Source organism: Lissotriton vulgaris, chromosome 5 (genome assembly GCF_964263255.1).
Source record: "Lissotriton vulgaris chromosome 5, aLisVul1.2, whole genome shotgun sequence".
Lineage (NCBI taxonomy): Eukaryota > Metazoa > Chordata > Amphibia > Caudata > Salamandridae > Lissotriton > Lissotriton vulgaris.
Window position 1 is genome coordinate 1,178,864,110 of NC_141693.1, and position 21,817 is coordinate 1,178,885,926.

At 45.4% G+C, this 21,817-nt stretch overlaps 5 non-coding genes across 5 annotated transcripts; all 5 read left to right on the top strand.

Moving 5' to 3' along the window:
* The first annotated feature begins 1,430 nt into the window (after nt 1–1,430).
* Nucleotides 1,431–1,503, top strand: TRNAR-CCG (transfer RNA arginine (anticodon CCG)). Its single transcript has one exon. It is a non-coding gene; the product is annotated as a tRNA-Arg (tRNA).
* Nucleotides 1,504–6,235: 4,732 nt separating this feature from the next.
* On the top strand, nt 6,236–6,308 carry TRNAR-CCG (transfer RNA arginine (anticodon CCG)). Its single transcript has one exon. It is a non-coding gene; the product is annotated as a tRNA-Arg (tRNA).
* Nucleotides 6,309–10,925: 4,617 nt separating this feature from the next.
* On the top strand, nt 10,926–10,998 carry TRNAR-CCG (transfer RNA arginine (anticodon CCG)). Its single transcript has one exon. It is a non-coding gene; the product is annotated as a tRNA-Arg (tRNA).
* Nucleotides 10,999–15,948: 4,950 nt separating this feature from the next.
* TRNAR-CCG (transfer RNA arginine (anticodon CCG)) lies at nt 15,949–16,021 on the top strand. The gene has a single exon. It is a non-coding gene; the product is annotated as a tRNA-Arg (tRNA).
* Nucleotides 16,022–20,643: 4,622 nt separating this feature from the next.
* TRNAP-CGG (transfer RNA proline (anticodon CGG)) lies at nt 20,644–20,716 on the top strand. Its single transcript has one exon. It is a non-coding gene; the product is annotated as a tRNA-Pro (tRNA).
* The last annotated feature ends 1,101 nt before the right edge of the window (nt 20,717–21,817 follow it).

Sequence of the window (21,817 nt, forward strand, 5' to 3'; positions counted from 1 at the left end):
GGGTTATTTTAGGGTTCAGGGGTAGGTTTGGGTTTTGGGGTACAGGGTTATTTTTAGGGTTCAGGGCTAGGTTTGAGTTTTGGGGTACAGTGGTATTTTTAGGGTTCAGGACTAAGTTTGGGTTTTGGGGTACAGGGGTATTTTTAGGGTTCAGGGGTAGGTTTGGGTTTTGGGGTACAGGGGTATTTATAGGGTTTAGGGATAGGTTTGGGTTTTGGGGTACATGGTATATTTATAGGGTTAAGATGGGGTAGTGTTTAAGGTTCAGGGCTAGGTTTGGGTTTTGGGGTACAGGGGTATTTTTTGGGTACAGGCCTAGGTTTGGGTTTTGGGGAACAGGGGTATTTTAGGGTTCAGGGGTAGGTTTGGGTTTTGGGGTACAGGGGTATTTTCAGGGTTCAGGCGTAGGTTTGGGTTTTGAGGTACAGGGGTATTTATAGGGTTCAGGGCTAGGTTTCGGTTTTGGGGTACAGGGGTATTTATAGGGTTTAGGGATATGTTTGGGTTTTGGGGTACATGGTATATTTATAGGGTTAAGATGGGTTAGTGTTTAAGGTTTGTGGGGTATTTAAAGGAGTAAGGGTGGGTTATGATTATGGGGTGCAGGGTATTTAAAGGGAGCAGGGTGGACACCCGGAGCTGGAATGTACAGAACCTGGGAAGAAAAAACAATAAAATATTGGGCACAACGCTCACTTTTTTTCCGTAATCCCACGCCCGCACACGCCCACGCCCCCAGCACACGCCCACAGCACACAATATGAGACATGGCATGAAGGGCGGAATGTACCAAACGCCCCCAGCATTTGTCACGCCCCCCAGCACACGCCCACAGCACAATGCAGACACGCCCACAAGGGACTACTTTGCTGGCACAGTTCTTTTACCTTTTAAATGTATATGGTGGGCGTCTGCATAGCCTATGTCCTTCTGCTGCAAATGCCCTTTCCAACACTGTATTGGGTGTTTTGATTGGTGCTGTAGTTCCTGAGATTACCCGCCTCAAAGGTTTGGGCTCTCTCTTTATTATATTAGTATATATAGGGAGTCCTGAAATCACACTTAGTTTACAGGGTGTTTCTCTTCCTGCCGCCCCTGCATTCTTATAAGATCATCTATCATTTCGATGTCAGACTCCCCATGGCTTATTATCCCGGAGGCAGGGCAGACACTCTGTTCTACACAGTCTAATATAGAAGCAATACCCACAATGGCAGGACCTGAAGTGTTTTGTAATTTCAGTGTATCTCTGTTCCTGGCTTCTTACCCCTGCCACACCTGAATTACGTCCTATTGGCATACTGACTCTGTGTATGTGGTCAGTGTGCTGTTAAGATGTATCTTTGAGTCTCTTAATGCTCTCTGCAGGCTATTTGATACTAGTCATTTTCTTCAGATGTGGTTGTTCTCTTATCTTGTCGTTCAAGCAAGGCCCAGTGGCCTAATGGATAAGGCATCAGCCTCCGAAGCTGGGGATTGTGGGTTCGAGTCCCACCTGGGTCGTATGATTTTTTCTTAAATGGCCATATTGTGCCCATGGTGGGATCTAGATTAGCATAATCATGAAGGTCATGTAATGTCTCCAGCAAAATGAAAGACAATCTAGCCAGACTTGGCCTGCACCATCTTGTCACCTGTGACATGGACCAAGATCAAATGAGATCATCTACCTGCCTATGGTTCTCTGACGACATAAGGGCCCTTAAACAGGTCTTCAGGAGACAAGAGAAAAGATGGAGAGAGTCAGATGCTGTGACTCAGAAAAGGTCAAATATAAGATAAGTCTATCTAGATATAAGACGCTGATACGCAAGGAGAAATCGGCCTACGTCCCCAACAAAACTGAAGCAGGCGCAAACTCCCCAAAAGAACTGTTTGCGGCTATCAAATAACTCACCACGACACTTCCTCCTTGCCTAAATACTGCAGGCAATCCTTTAGTAACTCTGTGGCGGAGGCCTTCTGCCTCAAAGTTGAAGACTGTTACAAAAACTTCTCCTCTCTTACATCTACATCCTCATCAGCTGTGCTATTTCCAATTCAAACTGATATGGGTTCCTCTCTTAGCCACTCCATGCCACCTTCTATGTTTAAGCTTACGAAACTGATCAAAACCTCTAAATCGGGCTTGCCATGCACCCCTTACCCTCGCATAGTTGCCATCCTTGCAGCTCAGACTATTGGGCCAATACTGGCCGACATTATCCAAATAATAAATAATGTGCCAGTCAGGAGAATTCCATTCAGTCTGTAAGCAGTGTTGGCTCTAACGTTAATAAAAAACATATCTTCCCTTAATAAACAAGACCCTTGCAGCTATCGACCCATCTCCTGTCTTCCAATGCCGGCCATGATCATTGTAAAGGTGCTGGACAGATTCAGAAGTCATCACATTCTCTCCAAGGAATCCCTTCCCTTATATTCTGACATCACATTTAACATTAGGAGCTTCCCTCGGCATCCAAGGTGACCTTCATCTCTCTAGAAATTTGAGAGTTGACTGTGTGCTCTCGAGAGATTGGCGGTCCCTCGGCTTGAGAGAATATGCACGGGCAAATAATTATAAAAAGAACATTATTTTATTTGTGTTTACTCATTAAAACATCACTAAATGCATTCATTGATGGCGAGCAGCAGAACCTTCAGCATTGGTTGTGGAAACACATTGGATATCACAGTGTAAGTCTGGACTACAGAGGAACGTAGCAGATAATGAATCGACATTATAAATTGATGGGGTCACGGGTCAGGTACATCGTTGCTCTCCAAGACCTCCTTTGTGAGCTACGCCCACTCTCTATATTCTTCTGGGAACTTCCATCAGTGCACTCCATGGGACATCTACGATCCTCTGCCACTGGGGCGGGGCAAACTTTTAGTTTTGCTTCTGAAATCCTACATTTTTGTGTAATTCTTTAGTCTTATCAAAATGTCACCTGTGGCAAGTTTGCGTAACATTTTTTAAGCAGAGTGCACCTTGCCGAAGACGTCTCACAATATATCCGAGGGAGAGTAGTTTACAATGAAAGTGTCTTGCTGAAAGACAATTGGTGTTAGTGCTAGTCTCCTGTGGTATTTGGAGAGTTGTGTTCACATGAGGGGTGCGTTTGCGTAAACAATGTCATGCAAGAACCCAGAAAAAACATTTCCTTCTGACACTGTTATTGTGTGGAATGCCAGACAATGTTTATGGAATTTAACAAATTCTGTGTCCAAAAATGTATACACTGTCGCACATCTCTGCTTGTAAGGGAATCTCCGTCCGAAGAATACAGAGGCCAGAATCAAGACATCAAAGAGCTGACCATCCTTGAATCCATTGGCCCCAGTCATCAGATCTGACCATCCTTGAATCCATTGGCCCCTTCATCAGAGAGCTGACCATTCTTCAATCCATTGGCCCCAGTCATCAGAGAGCTGACCATCCTTGAATCCATTGACCCCAGTCATCAGATCTGACCATCCTTGAATCCATTGGCCCCAGTCATCAGATCTGACCATCCTTGAATCCATTGGCCCCTTCATCAGAGAGCTGACCATTCTTCAATCCATTGGCCCCAGTCATCAGAGACCTGACCATCCTTGAATCCATTGACCCCAGTCATCAGATCTGACCATCCTTCAATCCATTGGCCCCAGTCATCAGAGACCTGACCATCCTTGAATCCATTGGCCCCAGTCATCAGAGATCTGACTTCCCTTGAATCCAGAGGCCCCACTTATTCATCAAAGTAATGACTGCCCTTGAGTTTGATTCCATATTCAGAGACATGCTGCTCCTTGAGGCAGAGGCCACCACCTCCCGTAGGGAGAATCCTTAACTCACTTCAGAGGACACCATCTTCCCTGGATAAACCTGTAATCTGTGAGTTCAAATGTCACCATCCTCACACTTGAAGAGAGAGGTCACCTGCTTGACCCTTTCCCTTCATTGTTTGCTGGTATTACAGTGCACCCTAGTATGCCAACACCTTCTTTGGGCCATTACAAGAGTGAATTTATAAAACAATAGGGAGTCCTGAAATCACACTTAGTTCACAGGGTGTATCTCTCCCTGCCGCCCCTGCATTCTTATAAGATTACTAGCAGCCCGTCCCGACGTTGTCCGGGTATGAATTGCTGCTGGCCAGTAGTATATTGTTTTGTAGGATTTCGTTTTGATAGCATTTCTTATCTGTGACAGGCCTGTGAAACGCTCCGATTCACAGTGCACTGCTGATGCACTTAAGAGGTACAAAAGGGGGTGGCGATGGACGGAGCATCTGAACCAATCAAACACTCACACCCAGTCAAAAGATCTGGGTTTGATCCATCACCGTTCTTTAGCCCACTCTGCCACCCCAGTTCAGACATGGCTATATGCAAATCAGTCTGACCCTGTGCCTCATGTGAACAGTCCAGCCCGAACTGCCAAGCCATGTCTTCCCTGGACCGGAAACAAGCTTCCAAGGACCGGTTTCTGGCATTCCAGCCGTCTTCAGCCCGGCTTGCTTGAATCCAGTGGCAAAGTGAGCAAGGGACTCACGTCTGAGCATGCCCTGCCACACTTATGGCGGCCAAAACCGGTACAAAAGGGAGTGGTGATGGACGGAGCATCTGAACCAATCAAACACTCACACCCAGTCAAAAGATCTGGGTTTGATCCATCACCATGCCATTATAACGCATGGCATTACATTTTATATGCTTTTACCACACATACATTTACAACGAAATTCATTGTAAATGCATGAATGGTAAAAGCATGTTTTTTTTTAATGTTTGGATAAGGTAAGTATGGGTATAGGGGTATATGTTTTGGGGTACTGAGGTATATGTTTTGGGGTGTTTGGGCATTTTAAGGGTTCAGATATAGTTTTGGGTTATGGGGTACAGGGGTAGTTTTAGGGTTTAGTGATAGGTATGGGTTTGAGGGTACAGGGGTATTTTTAGGATTCAGGGCTAGGTTTGGGTTTTGGGGTATAGGGGTATTTTAGGGTTCAGGGGTAGGTTTGGGTTTTGGGGTACAGGGGTATTTTAAGGGTTCAGGGCTAGGTTTGGGTTTTGGGGTACAGGGGTATTTTTAGGGTTCAGGGCTAGGTTTGGGTTTTGGGGTACAGGGTTATTTTAGGGTTCAGGGGTAGGTTTGGGTTTTGGGGTACAGGGTTATTTTTAGGGTTCAGGGCTAGGTTTGAGTTTTGGGGTACAGTGGTATTTTTAGGGTTCAGGACTAAGTTTGGGTTTTGGGGTACAGGGGTATTTTTAGGGTTCAGGGGTAGGTTTGGGTTTTGGGGTACAGGGGTATTTATAGGGTTTAGGGATAGGTTTGGGTTTTGGGGTACATGGTATATTTATAGGGTTAAGATGGGTTAGTGTTTAAGGTTTGTGGGGTATTTTAAGGAGTAAGGGTGGGTTATGATTATGGGGTGCAGGGTATTTAAAGGGAGCAGGGTGGACACCCGGAGCTGGAATGTACAGAACCTGGGAAGAAAAAACAATAAAATATTGGGCACACGCTCACTTTTTTTTCCGTAATCCCACGCCCGCACACTCCCACGCCCCCAGCACACGCCCACAGCACACAATATGAGACATGGCATGAAGGGCGGAATGTACCAAACGCCCCCAGCGTTTGTCACGCCCCCCAGCACACGCCCACAGCACAATGCAGACACGCCCACAAGGGACTACTTTGCTGGCACAGTTCTTTTACCTTTTAAATGTATATGGTGGGCGTCTGCATAGCCTATGTCCTTCTGCTGCAAATGCCCTTTCCAACACTGTATTGGGTGTTTTGATTGGTGCTGTAGTTCCTGAGATTACCCGCCTCAAAGGTTTGGGCTCTCTCTTTATTATATTAGTATAGATAGGGAGTCCTGAAATCACACTTAGTTTACAGGGTGTTTCTCTTCCTGCCGCCCCTGCATTCTTATAAGATCATCTATCATTTCGATGTCAGACTCCCCATGGCTTATTATCCCGGAGGGAGGGCAGACACTCTGTTCTACACAGTCTAATATAGAAGCAATACCCACAATGGCAGGACCTGAAGTGTTTTGTAATTTCAGTGTATCTCTGTTCCTGGCTTCTTACCCCTGCCACACCTGAATTACGTCCTATTGGCATACTGACTCTGTGTATGTGGTCAGTGTGCTGTTAAGATGTATCTTTGAGTCTCTTAATGCTCTCTGCAGGCTGTTTGATACTAGTCATTTTCTTCAGATGTGGTTGTTCTCTTATCTTTTCGTTCAAGCAAGGCCCAGTGGCCTAATGGATAAGGCATCAGCCTCCGAAGCTGGGGATTGTGGGTTCGAGTCCCACCTGGGTCGTATGATTTTTTCTTAAATGGCCATATTGTGCCCATGGTGGGATCTAGATTAGCATAATCATGAAGGTCTTGTAATGTCTCCAGCAAAATGAAAGACAATCTAGCCAGACTTGGCCAGCACCATCTTGTCTCCTGTGACATGGACCAAGATCAAATGAGATCATCTACCTGCCTATGGTTCTCTGACGACATAAGGGCCCTTAAAGAGGTCTTCAGGAGACAAGAGAAAAGATGGAGAGAGTCAGATGCTGTGACTCAGAAAAGGTCAAATATAAGATAAGTCTATCTAGATATAAGACGCTGATACGCAAGGAGAAATCGGCCTACGTCCCCAACAAAACTGAAGCAGGCGCAAACTCCCCAAAAGAACTCTTTGCAGCTATCAAATAACTCACCACGACACTTCCTCCTTGCCTAAATACTGCAGGCAATCCTTTAGTAACTCTGTGGCGGAGGCCTTCTGCCTCAAAGTTGAAGACTGTTACAAAAACTTCTCCTCTCTTACATCTACATCCTCATCAGCTGTGCTATTTCCAATTCAAACTGATATGGGTTCCTCTCTTAGCCACTCCATGCCACCTTCTATGTTTGAGCTTACGAAACTGATCAAAACCTCTAAATCGGGCTTGCCATGCACCCCTTACCCTCGCATAGTTGCCATCCTTGCAGCTCAGACTATTGGGCCAATACTGGCCGACATTATCCAAATAATAAATAATGTGCCAGTCAGGAGAATTCCATTCAGTCTGTAAGCAGTGTTGGCTCTAACGTTAATAAAAAAATATCTTCCCTTAATAAACAAGACCCTTGCAGCTATCGACCCATCTCCTGTCTTCCAATGCCGGCCATGATCATTGTAAAGGTGCTGGACAGATTCAGAAGTCAGCACATTCTCTCCAAGGAATCCCTTCCCTTATATTCTGACATCACATTTAACATTAGGAGCTTCCCTCGCCATCCAAGGTGACCTTCATCTCTCTAGAAATTTGAGAGTTGACTGTGTGCTCTCGAGAGATTGGCGGTCCCTCGGCTTGAGAGAATATGCACGGGCAAATAATTATAAAAAGAACATTATTTTATTTGTGTTTACTCATTAAAACATCACTAAATGCATTCATTGATGGCGAGCAGCAGAACCTTCAGCATTGGTTGTGGAAACACATTGGATATCACAGTGTAAGTCTGGACTACAGAGGAACGTAGCAGATAATGAATCGACATTATAAATTGATGGGGTCCCGGGTCAGGTACATCGTTGCTCTCCAAGACCTCCTTTGTGAGCTACGCCCACTCTCTATATTCTTCTGGGAACTTCCATCAGTGCACTCCATGGGACATCTACGATCCTCTGCCACTAGGGCGGGGCAAACTTTTAGTTTTGCTTCTGAAATCCTACATTTTTGTGTAATTCTTTAGTCTTATCAAAATGTCACCTGTGGCAAGTTTGCATAACATTTTTTAAGCAGAGTGCACCTTGCCGAAGACGTCTCACAATATATCTGAGGGAGAGTGGTTTACAATGAAAGTGTCTTGCAGAAAGGCAATTTGTGTTAGTGCTAGTCTCCTGTGGTATTTGGAGAGTTGTGTTCACATGAGGGGTGCGTTTGCTTAAACAATGTCATGCAAGAACCCAGAAAAAACATTTCCTTCTGACACTGTTATTGTCTGGAATGCCAGACAATGTTTATGGAATTTAACAAATTCTGTGTCAAAAAATGTATACACTGTCGCACATCTCTGCTTGTAAGGGAATCTCCGTCCGAAGAATACAGAGGCCAGAATCAAGACATCAAAGAGCTGACCATCCTTGAATCCATTGGCCCCAATCATCAGATCTGACCATCCTTGAATCCATTGGCCCCAGTCATCAGAGAGCTGACCATTCTTCAATCCATTGGCCCCAGTCATCAGAGAGCTGACCATTCTTGAATCCATTGGCCCCAGTCATCAGAGACCTGACCATCCTTGAATCCATTGGCCCCAGTCATCAGATCTGACCATCCTTCAATCCATTGGCCCCAGTCATCAGAGACCTGACCATCCTTGAATCCATTGGCCCCAGTCATCAGAGATCTGACTTCCCTTGAATCCAGAGGCCCCACTTATTCATCAAAGTAATGACTGCCCTTGAGTTTGATTCCATATTCAGAGACATGCTGCTCCTTGAGGCAGAGGCCACCACCTCCCGTAGGGAGAATCCTTAACTCACTTCAGAGGACACCATCTTCCCTGGATAAACCTGTAATCTGTGAGTTCAAATGTCACCATCCTCACACTTGAAGAGAGAGGTCACCTGCTTGACCCTTTCCCTTCATTGTTTGCTGGTATTACAGTGCACCCTAGTATGCCAACACCTTCTTTGGGCCATTACAAGAGTGAATTTATAAAACAATAGGGAGTCCTGAAATCACACTTAGTTCACAGGGTGTATCTCTCCCTGCCGCCCCTGCATTCTTATAAGATTACTAGCAGCCCGTCTCGACGTTGTCCGGGTATGAATTGCTGCTGGCCAGTAGTATATTGTTTTGTAGGATTTCGTTTTGATAGCATTTCTTATCTGTGACAGGCCTGTGAAACGCTCCGATTCACAGTGCACTGCTGATGCACTTAAGAGGTACAAAAGGGGGTGGTGATGGACGGAGCATCTGAACCAATCAAACACTCACACCCAGTCAAAAGATCTGGGTTTGATCCATCACCGTTCTTTAGCCCACTCTGCCACCCCAGTTCAGACATGGCTATATGCAAATCAGTCTGACCCTGTGCCTCATGTGAACAGTCCAGCCCGAACTGCCAAGCCATGTCTTCCCTGGACCGGAAACAAGCTTCCAAGGACCGGTTTCTGGCATTCCAGCCGTCTTCAGCCCGGCTTGCTTGAATCCAGTGGCAAAGTGAGCAAGGGACTCACGTCTGAGCATGCCCTGCCACACTTATGGCGGCCAAAACCGGTACAAAAGGGAGTGGTGATGGACGGAGCATCTGAACCAATCAAACACTCAAACCCAGTCAAAAGATCTGGGTTTGATCCATCACCATGCCATTATAACGCATGGCATTACATTTTATATGCTTTTACCACACATACATTTACAACGAAATTCATTGTAAATGCATGAATGGTAAAAGCATGTTTTTTTTTAATGTTTGGATAAGGTAAGTATGGGTATAGGGGTATATGTTTTGGGGTACTGAGGTATATGTTTTGGGGTGTTTGGGCATTTTAAGGGTTCAGATATAGTTTTGGGTTATGGGGTACAGGGGTAGTTTTAGGGTTTAGTGATAGGTATGGGTTTGGGGGTACAGGGGTATTTTTAGGATTCAGGGCTAGGTTTGGGTTTTGGGGTATAGGGGTATTTTAGGGTTCAGGGGTAGGTTTGGGTTTTGGGGTACAGGGGTATTTTAAGGGTTCAGGGCTAGGTTTGGGTTTTGGGGTACAGGGGTATTTTTAGGGTTCAGGGCTAGGTTTGGGTTTTGGGGTACAGGGTTATTTTAGGGTTCAGGGGTAGGTTTGGGTTTTGGGGTACAGGGTTATTTTTAGGGTTCAGGGCTAGGTTTGAGTTTTGGGGTACAGTGGTATTTTTAGGGTTCAGGACTAAGTTTGGGTTTTGGGGTACAGGGGTATTTTTAGGGTTCAGGGGTAGGTTTGGGTTTTGGGGTACAGGGGTATTTATAGGGTTTAGGGATAGGTTTGGGTTTTGGGGTACATGGTATATTTATAGGGTTAAGATGGGTTAGTGTTTAAGGTTTGTGGGGTATTTTAAGGAGTAAGGGTGGGTTATGATTATGGGGTGCAGGGTATTTAAAGGGAGCAGGGTGGACACCCGGAGCTGGAATGTACAGAACCTGGGAAGAAAAAACAATAAAATATTGGGCACACGCTCACTTTTTTTTCCGTAATCCCACGCCCGCACACTCCCACGCCCCCAGCACACGCCCACAGCACACAATATGAGACATGGCATGAAGGGCGGAATGTACCAAACGCCCCCAGCGTTTGTCACGCCCCCCAGCACACGCCCACAGCACAATGCAGACACGCCCACAAGGGACTACTTTGCTGGCACAGTTCTTTTACCTTTTAAATGTATATGGTGGGCGTCTGCATAGCCTATGTCCTTCTGCTGCAAATGCCCTTTCCAACACTGTATTGGGTGTTTTGATTGATGCTGTAGTTCCTGAGATTACCCGCCTCAAAGGTTTGGGCTCCCTCTTTATTATATTAGTATAGATAGGGAGTCCTGAAATCACACTTAGTTTACAGGGTGTTTCTCTTCCTGCCGCCCCTGCATTCTTATAAGATCATCTATCATTTCGATGTCAGACTCCCCATGGCTTATTATCCCGGAGGGAGGGCAGACACTCTGTTCTACACAGTCTAATATAGAAGCAATACCCACAATGGCAGGACCTGAAGTGTTTTGTAATTTCAGTGTATCTCTGTTCCTGGCTTCTTACCCCTGCCACACCTGAATTACGTCCTATTGGCATACTGACTCTGTGTATGTGGTCAGTGTGCTGTTAAGATGTATCTTTGAGTCTCTTAATGCTCTCTGCAGGCTGTTTGATACTAGTCATTTTCTTCAGATGTGGTTGTTCTCTTATCTTTTCGTTCAAGCAAGGCCCAGTGGCCTAATGGATAAGGCATCAGCCTCCGAAGCTGGGGATTGTGGGTTCGAGTCCCACCTGGGTCGTATGATTTTTTCTTAAATGGCCATATTGTGCCCATGGTGGGATCTAGATTAGCATAATCATGAAGGTCTTGTAATGTCTCCAGCAAAATGAAAGACAATCTAGCCAGACTTGGCCAGCACCATCTTGTCTCCTGTGACATGGACCAAGATCAAATGAGATCATCTACCTGCCTATGGTTCTCTGACGACATAAGGGCCCTTAAAGAGGTCTTCAGGAGACAAGAGAAAAGATGGAGAGAGTCAGATGCTGTGACTCAGAAAAGGTCAAATATAAGATGAGTCTATCTAGATATAAGACGCTGATACGCAAGGAGAAATCGGCCTACGTCCCCAACAAAACTGAAGCAGGCGCAAACTCCCCAAAAGAACTCTTTGCAGCTATCAAATAACTCACCACGACACTTCCTCCTTGCCTAAATACTGCAGGCAATCCTTTAGTAACTCTGTGGCGGAGGCCTTCTGCCTCAAAGTTGAAGACTGTTACAAAAACTTCTCCTCTCTTACATCTACATCCTCATCAGCTGTGCTATTTCCAATTCAAACTGATATGGGTTCCTCTCTTAGCCACTCCATGCCACCTTCTATGTTTGAGCTTACGAAACTGATCAAAACCTCTAAATCGGGCTTGCCATGCACCCCTTACCCTCGCATAGTTGCCATCCTTGCAGCTCAGACTATTGGGCCAATACTGGCCGACATTATCCAAATAATAAATAATGTGCCAGTCAGGAGAATTCCATTCAGTCTGTAAGCAGTGTTGGCTCTAACGTTAATAAAAAAATATCTTCCCTTAATAAACAAGACCCTTGCAGCTATCGACCCATCTCCTGTCTTCCAATGCCGGCCATGATCATTGTAAAGGTGCTGGACAGATTCAGAAGTCATCACATTCTCTCCAAGGAATCCCTTCCCTTATATTCTGACATCACATTTAACATTAGGAGCTTCCCTCGCCATCCAAGGTGACCTTCATCTCTCTAGAAATTTGAGAGTTGACTGTGTGCTCTCGAGAGATTGGCGGTCCCTCGGCTTGAGAGAATATGCACGGGCAAATAATTATAAAAAGAACATTATTTTATTTGTGTTTACTCATTAAAACATCACTAAATGCATTCATTGATGGCGAGCAGCAGAACCTTCAGCATTGGTTGTGGAAACACATTGGATATCACAGTGTAAGTCTGGACTACAGAGGAACGTAGCAGATAATGAATCGACATTATAAATTGATGGGGTCACGGGTCAGGTACATCGTTGCTCTCCAAGACCTCCTTTGTGAGCTACGCCCACTCTCTATATTCTTCTGGGAACTTCCATCAGTGCACTCCATGGGACATCTACGATCCTCTGCCACTAGGGCGGGGCAAACTTTTAGTTTTGCTTCTGAAATCCTACATTTTTGTGTAATTCTTTAGTCTTATCAAAATGTCACCTGTGGCAAGTTTGCATAACATTTTTTAAGCAGAGTGCACCTTGCCGAAGACGTCTCACAATATATCTGAGGGAGAGTGGTTTACAATGAAAGTGTCTTGCAGAAAGGCAATTTGTGTTAGTGCTAGTCTCCTGTGGTATTTGGAGAGTTGTGTTCACATGAGGGGTGCGTTTGCTTAAACAATGTCATGGCAGGAACCCAGAAAAAACATTTCCTTCTGACACTGTTATTGTCTGGAATGCCAGACAATGTTTATGGAATTTAACAAATTCTGTGTCAAAAAATGTATACACTGTCGCACATCTCTGCTTGTAAGGGAATCTCCGTCCGAAGAATACAGAGGCCAGAATCAAGACATCAAAGAGCTGACCATCCTTGAATCCATTGGCCCCAATCATCAGATCTGACCATCCTTGAATCCATTGGCCCCAGTCATCAGAGAGCTGACCATTCTTCAATCCATTGGCCCCAGTCATCAGAGAGCTGACCATTCTTGAATCCATTGGCCCCAGTCATCAGAGACCTGACCATCCTTGAATCCATTGGCCCCAGTCATCAGATCTGACCATCCTTCAATCCATTGGCCCCAGTCATCAGAGACCTGACCATCCTTGAATCCATTGGCCCCAGTCATCAGAGATCTGACTTCCCTTGAATCCAGAGGCCCCACTTATTCATCAAAGTAATGACTGCCCTTGAGTTTGATTCCATATTCAGAGACATGCTGCTCCTTGAGGCAGAGGCCACCAACCTCCCGTAGGGAGAATCCTTAACTCACTTCAGAGGACACCATCTTCCCTGGATAAACCTGTAATCTGTGAGTTCAAATGTCACCATCCTCACACTTGAAGAGAGAGGTCACCTGCTTGACCCTTTCCCTTCATTGTTTGCTGGTATTACAGTGCACCCTAGTATGCCAACACCTTCTTTGGGCCATTACAAGAGTGAATTTATAAAACAATAGGGAGTCCTGAAATCACACTTAGTTCACAGGGTGTATCTCTCCCTGCCGCCCCTGCATTCTTATAAGATTACTAGCAGCCCGTCCCGACGTTGTCCGGGTATGAATTGCTGCTGGCCAGTAGTATATTGTTTTGTAGGATTTCGTTTTGATAGCATTTCTTATCTGTGACAGGCCTGTGAAACGCTCCGATTCACAGTGCACTGCTGATGCACTTAAGAGGTACAAAAGGGGGTGGTGATGGACGGAGCATCTGAACCAATCAAACACTCACACCCAGTCAAAAGATCTGGGTTTGATCCATCACCGTTCTTTAGCCCACTCTGCCACCCCAGTTCAGACATGGCTATATGCAAATCAGTCTGACCCTGTGCCTCATGGGAACAGTCCAGCCCGAACTGCCAAGCCATGTCTTCCCTGGACCGGAAACAAGCTTCCAAGGACCGGTTTCTGGCATTCCAGCCGTCTTCAGCCCGGCTTGCTTGAATCCAGTGGCAAAGTGAGCAAGGGACTCACGTCTGAGCATGCCCTGCCACACTTATGGCGGCCAAAACCGGTATAAAAGGGAGTGGTGATGGACGGAGCATCTGAACCAATCAAACACTCACACCCAGTCAAAAGATCTGGGTTTGACCCATCACCATGCCATTATAACGCATGGCATTACATTTTATATGCTTTTACCACACATACATTTACAACGAAATTCATTGTAAATGCATGAATGGTAAAAGCATGTTTTTTTTAATGTTTGGTAAGGTAAGTATGGGTATAGGGGTATATGTTTTGGGGTACTGAGGTATATGTTTTGGGGTGTTTGGGCATTTTAAGGGTTCAGATATAGTTTTGGGTTATGGGGTACAGGGGTAGTTTTAGGGTTTAGGTATGGGTTTTGGGGTACAGGGGTATTTTTAGGATTCAGGGCTAGGTTTGGGTTTTGGGGTATAGGGGTATTTTTAGGGTTCAGGGGTAGGTTTGGGTTTTGGGGTACAGGGGTATTTTAAGGGTTCAGGGCTAGGTTTGGGTTTTGGGGTACAGGGGTATTTTTAGGGTTCAGGGCTAGGTTTGGGTTTTGGGGTACAGGGTTATTTTAGGGTTCAGGGGTAGGTTTGGGTTTTGGGGTACAGGGTTATTTTTAGGGTTCAGGGCTAGGTTTGAGTTTTGGGGTACAGTGGTATTTTTAGGGTTCAGGACTAAGTTTGGGTTTTGGGGTACAGGGGTATTTTTAGGGTTCAGGGGTAGGTTTGGGTTTTGGGGTACAGGGGTATTTATAGGGTTTAGGGATAGGTTTGGGTTTTGGGGTACATGGTATATTTATAGGGTTAAGATGGGGTAGTGTTTAAGGTTCAGGGCTAGGTTTGGGTTTTGGGGTACAGGGGTATTTTTTGGGTACAGGCCTAGGTTTGGGTTTTGGGGAACAGGGGTATTTTAGGGTTCAGGGGTAGGTTTGGGTTTTGGGGTACAGGGGTATTTTTAGGGTTCAGGGCTAGGTTTGGGTTTTGGGGTACAGGGGTATTTTCAGGGTTCAGGCGTAGGTTTGGGTTTTGAGGTACAGGGGTATTTATAGGGTTCAGGGCTAGGTTTCGGTTTTGGGGTACAGGGGTATTTATAGGGTTTAGGGATATGTTTGGGTTTTGGGGTACATGGTATATTTATAGGGTTAAGATGGGTTAGTGTTTAAGGTTTGTGGGGTATTTAAAGGAGTACGGGTGGGTTATGATTATGGGGTGCAGGGTATTTAAAGGGAGCAGGGTGGACACCCGGAGCTGGAATGTACAGAACCTGGGAAGAAAAAACAATAAAATATTGGGCACAACGCTCACTTTTTTTCCGTAATCCCACGCCCGCACACGCCCACGCCCCCAGCACACGCCCACAGCACACAATATGAGACATGGCATGAAGGGCGGAATGTACCAAACGCCCCCAGCGTTTGTCACGCCCCCCAGCACACGCCCACAGCACAATGCAGACACGCCCACAAGGGACTACTTTGCTGGCACAGTTCTTTTACCTTTTAAATGTATATGGTGGGCGTCTGCATAGCCTATGTCCTTCTGCTGCAAATGCCCTTTCCAACACTGTATTGGGTGTTTTGATTGGTGCTGTAGTTCCTGAGATTACCCGCCTCAAAGGTTTGGGCTCTCTCTTTATTATATTAGTATAGATAGGGAGTCCTGAAATCACACTTAGTTTACAGGGTGTTTCTCTTCCTGCCGCCCCTGCATTCTTATAAGATCATCTATCATTTCGATGTCAGACTCCCCATGGCTTATTATCCCGGAGGCAGGGCAGACACTCTGTTCTACACAGTCTAATATAGAAGCAATACCCACAATGGCAGGACCTGAAGTGTTTTGTAATTTCAGTGTATCTCTGTTCCTGGCTTCTTACCCCTGCCACACCTGAATTACGTCCTATTGGCATACTGACTCTGTGTATGTGGTCAGTGTGCTGTTAAGATGTATCTTTGAGTCTCTTAATGCTCTCTGCAGGCTGTTTCATACTAGTCATTTTCTTCAGATGTGGTTGTTCTCTTATCTTTTCGTTCAAGCAAGTCCCAGTGGCCTAATGGATAAGGCATCAGCCTCCGAAGCTGGGGATTGTGGGTTCGAGTCCCACCTGGGTCGTATGATATTTTCTTAAATGGCCATATTGTGCCCATGATGGGATCTAGATTAGCATAATCATGAAGGTCATGTAATGTCTCCAGCAAAATGAAAGACAATCTAGCCAGACTTGGCCAGCACCATCTTGTCACCTGTGACATGGACCAAGATCAAATGGGATCATCTACCTGCCTAAGGTTCTCTGACGACATAAGGGCCCTTAAACAGGTCTTCAGGAGACAAGAGAAAAGATGGAGAGAGTCAGATGCTGTGACTCAGAAAAGGTCAAATATAAGATAAGTGTATCTAGATATAAGACGCTGATACGCAAGGAGAAATCGGCCTACGTCCCCAACAAAACTGGAGCAGGCGCAAACTCCCCAAAAGAACTGTTTGCGGCTATCAAATAACTCACCACGACACTTCCTCCTTGCCTAAATACTGCAGGCAATCCTTTAGTAACTCTGTGGCGGAGGCCTTCTGCCTCAAAGTTGAAGACTGTTACAAAAACTTCTCCTCTCTTACATCTACATCCTCATCAGCTGTGCTATTTCCAATTCAAACTGATATGGGTTCCTCTCTTAGCCACTCCATGCCACCTTCTATGTTTGAGCTTACGAAACTGATCAAAACCTCTAAATCGGGCTTGCTATGCACCCCTTACCCTCGCATAGTTGCCATCCTTGCAGCTTAGACTATTGGGCCAATACTGGCTGACATTATCCAAATAATAAATAATGTGCCAGTCAGGAGAATTCCATTCAGTCTGTAAGCAGTGTTGGCTCTAACGTTAATAAAAAACATATCTTCCCCTAATAAACAAGACCCTTGCAGCTATCGACCCATCTCCTGTCTTCCAATGCCGGCCATGATCATTGTAAAGGTGCTGGACAGATTCAAAAGTCATCACATTCTCTCCAAGGAATCCCTTCCCTTATATTCTGACATCACATTTAACATTAGGAGCTTCCCTCGGCATCCAAGGTGACCTTCATCTCTCTAGAAATTTGAGAGTTGACTGTGTGCTCTCGAGAGATTGGCGGTCCCTCGGCTTGAGAGAATATGCACGGGCAAATAATTATAAAAAGAACATTATTTTATTTGTGTTTACTCATTAAAACATCACTAAATGCATTCATTGATGGCGAGCAGCAGAACCTTCAGCATTGGTTGTGGAAACACATTGGATATCACAGTGTAAGTCTGGACTACAGAGGAACGTAGCAGATAATGAATCGACATTATAAATTGATGGGGTCACGGGTCAGGTACATCGTTGCTCTCTAAGACCTCCTTTGTGAGCTACGCCCACTCTCTATATTCGTCTGGGAACTTCCATCAGTGCACTCCATGGGACATCTACGATCCTCTGCCACTGGGGCGGGGCAAACTTTTAGTTTTGCTTCTGAAATCCTACATTTTTGTGTAATTCTTTAGTCTTATCAAAATGCCACCTGTGGCAAGTTTGCGTAACATTTTTTAAGCAGAGTACACCTTGCCGAAGACGTCTCACAATATATCTGAGGGAGAGTGGTTTACAATGAAAGTGTCTTGCAGAAAGACAATTTGTGTTAGTGCTAGTCTCCTGTGGTATTTGGAGAGTTGTGTTCACATGAGGGGTGCGTTTGCTTAAACAATGTCATGGCAGGAACCCAGAAAAAACATTTCCTTCTGACACTGTTATTGTGTGGAATGCCAGACAATGTTTATGGAATTTAACAAATTCTGTGTCAAAAAATGTATACACTGTCGCACATCTCTGCTTGTAAGGGAATCTCCGTCCGAAGAATACAGAGGCCAGAATCAAGACATCAAAGAGCTGACCATCCTTGAATCCATTGGCCCCAGTCATCAGATCTGACCATCCTTGAATCCATTGGCCCCAGTCATCAGAGAGCTGACCATTTTTCAATCCATTGGCCCCAGTCATCAGAGAGCTGACCATCCTTGAATCCATTGGCCCCAGTCATCAGAAACCTGACCATCCTTGAATCCATTGGCCCCAGTCATCAGATCTGACCATCCTTCAATCCATTGGCCCCAGTCATCAGAGACCTGACCATCCTTGAATCCATTGGCCCCAGTCATCAGAGATCTGACTTCCCTTGAATCCAGAGGCCCCACTTATTCATCAAAGTAATGACTGCCCTTGAGTTTGATTCCATATTCAGAGACATGCTGCTCCTTGAGGCAGAGGCCACCAACCTCCCGTAGGGAGAATCCTTAACTCACTTCAGAGGACACCATCTTCCCTGGATAAACCTGTAATCTGTGAGTTCAAATGTCACCATCCTCACACTTGAAGAGAGAGGTCACCTGCTTGACCCTTTCCCTTCATTGTTTGCTGGTATTACAGTGCACCCTAGTATGCCAACACCTTCTTTGGGCCATTACAAGAGTGAATTTATAAAACAATAGGGAGTCCTGAAATCACACTTAGTTCACAGGGTGTATCTCTCCCTGCCGCCCCTGCATTCTTATAAGATTACTAGCAGCCCGTCCCGACGTTGTCCGGGTATGAATTGCTGCTGGCCAGTAGTATATTGTTTTGTAGGATTTCGTTTTGATAGCATTTCTTATCTGTGACAGGCCTGTGAAACGCTCCGATTCACAGTGCACTGCTGATGCACTTAAGAGGTACAAAAGGGGGGGGTGATGGACGGAGCATCTGAACCAATCAAACACTCACACCCAGTCAAAAGATCTGGGTTTGATCCATCACCGTTCTTTAGCCCACTCTGCCACCCCAGTTCAGACATGGCTATATGCAAATCAGTCTGACCCTGTGCCTCATGGGAACAGTCCAGCCCGAATTGCCAAGCCATGTCTTCCCTGGACCGGAAACAAGCTTCCAAGGACCGGTTTCTGGCATTCCAGCCGTCTTCAGCCCGGCTTGCTTGAATCCAGTGGGAAAGTGAGCAAGGGACTCACGTCTGAGCATGCCCCGCCACACTTATGGCGGCCAAAACCGGTACAAAAGGGAGTGGTGATGGACGGAGCCTCTGAACCAATCAAACACTCACACCCAGTCAAAAGATCTGGGTTTGATCCATCACCATGCCATTATAACGCATGGCATTACATTTTATATGCTTTTACCACACATACATTTACAACGAAATTCATTGTAAATGCATGAATGGTAAAAGCATGTTTTTTTTTAATGTTTGGATAAGGTAAGTATGGGTATAGGGGTATATGTTTTGGGGTACTGAGGTATATGTTTTGGGGTGTTTGGGCATTTTAAGGGTTCAGATATAGTTTTGGGTTATGGGGTACAGGGGTAATTTTAGGGTTTAGTGATAGGTATGGGTTTTGGGGTACAGGGGTATTTTTAGGATTCAGGGCTAGGTTTGGGTTTTGGGGTATAGGGGTATTTTTAGGGTTCAGGGGTAGGTTTGGGTTTTGGGGTACAGGGGTATTTTAAGGGTTCAGGGCTAGGTTTGGGTTTTGGGGTACAGGGGTATTTTTAGGGTTCAGGGCTAGGTTTGGGTTTTGGGGTACAGGGTTATTTTAGGGTTCAGGGGTAGGTTTGGGTTTTGGGGTACAGGGTTATTTTTAGGGTTCAGGGCTAGGTTTGAGTTTTGGGGTACAGTGGTATTTTTAGGGTTCAGGACTGAGTTTGGGTTTTGGGGTACAGGGGTATTTTTAGGGTTCAGGGGTAGGTTTGGGTTTTGGGGTACAGGGGTATTTATAGGGTTTAGGGATAGGTTTGGGTTTTGGGGTACATGGTATATTTATAGGGTTAAGATGGGTTAGTGTTTAAGGTTTGTGGGGTATTTTAAGGAGTAAGGGTGGGTTATGATTATGGGGTGCAGGGTATTTAAAGGGAGCAGGGTGGACACCCGGAGCTGGAATGTACAGAACCTGGGAAGAAAAAACCATAAAATATTGGGCACAACGCTCACTTTTTTTTCCGTAATCCCACGCCCGCACACTCCCACGCCCCCAGCACACGCCCACAGCACACAATATGAGACATGGCATGAAGGGCGGAATGTACCAAACGCCCCCAGCGTTTGTCACGCCCCCCAGCACACGCCCACAGCACAATGCAGACACGCCCACAAGGGACTACTTTGCTGGCACAGTTCTTTTACCTTTTAAATGTATATGGTGGACGTCTGCATAGCCTATGTCCTTCTGCTGCAAATGCCCTTTCCAACACTGTATTGGGTGTTTTGATTGGTGCTGTAGTTCCTGAGATTACCCGCCTCAAAGGTTTGGGCTCTCTCTTTATTATATTAGTATAGATAGGGAGTCCTGAAATCACACTTAGTTTACAGGGTGTTTCTCTTCCTGCCGCCCCTGCATTCTTATAAGATCATCTATCATTTCGATGTCAGACTCCCCATGGCTTATTATCCCGGAGGCAGGGCAGACACTCTGTTCTACACAGTCTAATATAGAAGCAATACCCACAATGGCAGGACCTGAAGTGTTTTGTAATTTCAGTGTATCTCTGTTCCTGGCTTCTTACCCCTGCCACACCTGAATTACGTCCTATTGGCATACTGACTCTGTGTATGTGGTCAGTGTGCTGTTAAGATGTATCTTTGAGTCTCTTAATGCTCTCTGCAGGCTGTTTGATACTAGTCATTTTCTTCAGATGTGGTTGTTCTCTTATCTTTTCGTTCAAGCAAGGCCCAGTGGCCTAATGGATAAGGCATCAGCCTCGGAAGCTGGGGATTGTGGGTTCGAGTCCCACCTGGGTCGTATGATTTTTTCTTAAATGGCCATATTGTGCCCATGGTGGGATCTAGATTAGCATAATCATGAAGGTCTTGTAATGTCTCCAGCAAAATGAAAGACAATCTAGCCAGACTTGGCCAGCACCATCTTGTCTCCTGTGACATGGACCAAGATCAAATGAGATCATCTACCTGCCTATGGTTCTCTGACGACATAAGGTCCCTTAAACAGGTCTTCAGGAGACAAGAGAAAAGATGGAGAGAGTCAGATGCTGTGACTCAGAAAAGGTCAAATATAAGATAAGTCTATCTAGATATAAGACGCTGATACGCAAGGAGAAATCGGCCTACGTCCCCAGCAAAACTGAAGCAGACGCAAACTCCCCAAAAGAACTGTTTGAGGCTATCAAATAACTCACCACGACACTTCCTCCTTGCCTAAATACTGCAGGCAATCCTTTAGTAACTCTGTGGCGGAGGCCTTCTGCCTCAAAGTTGAAGACTGTTACAAAAACTTCTCCTCTCTTACATCTACATCCTCATCAGCTGTGCTATTTCCAATTCAAACTGATATGGGTTCCTCTCTTAGCCACTCCATGCCACCTTCTATGTTTGAGCTTACGAAACTGATCAAAACCTCTAAATCGGGCTTTCCATGCACCCCTTACCCTCGCATAGTTGCCATCCTTGCAGCTCAGACTATTGGGCCAATACTGGCCGACATTATCCAAATAATAAATAATGTGCCAGTCAGGAAAATTCCATTCAGTCTGTAAGCAGTGTTGGCTCAAACATTAATAAAAAAATATCTTCCCTTAATAAACAAGACCCTTGCAGCTATCGACCCATCTCCTGTCTTCCAATGCCGGCCATGATCATTGTAAAGGTGCTGGACAGATTCAGAAGTCATCACATTCTCTCCAAGGAATCCCTTCCCTTATATTCTGACATCACATTTAACATTAGGAGCTTCCCTCGCCATCCAAGGTGGCCTTCATCTCTCTAGAAATTTGAGAGTTGACTGTGTGCTCTCGAGAGATTGGCGGTCCCTCGGCTTGAGAGAATATGCACGGGCAAATAATTATAAAAAGAACATTATTTTATTTGTGTTTACTCATTAAAACAT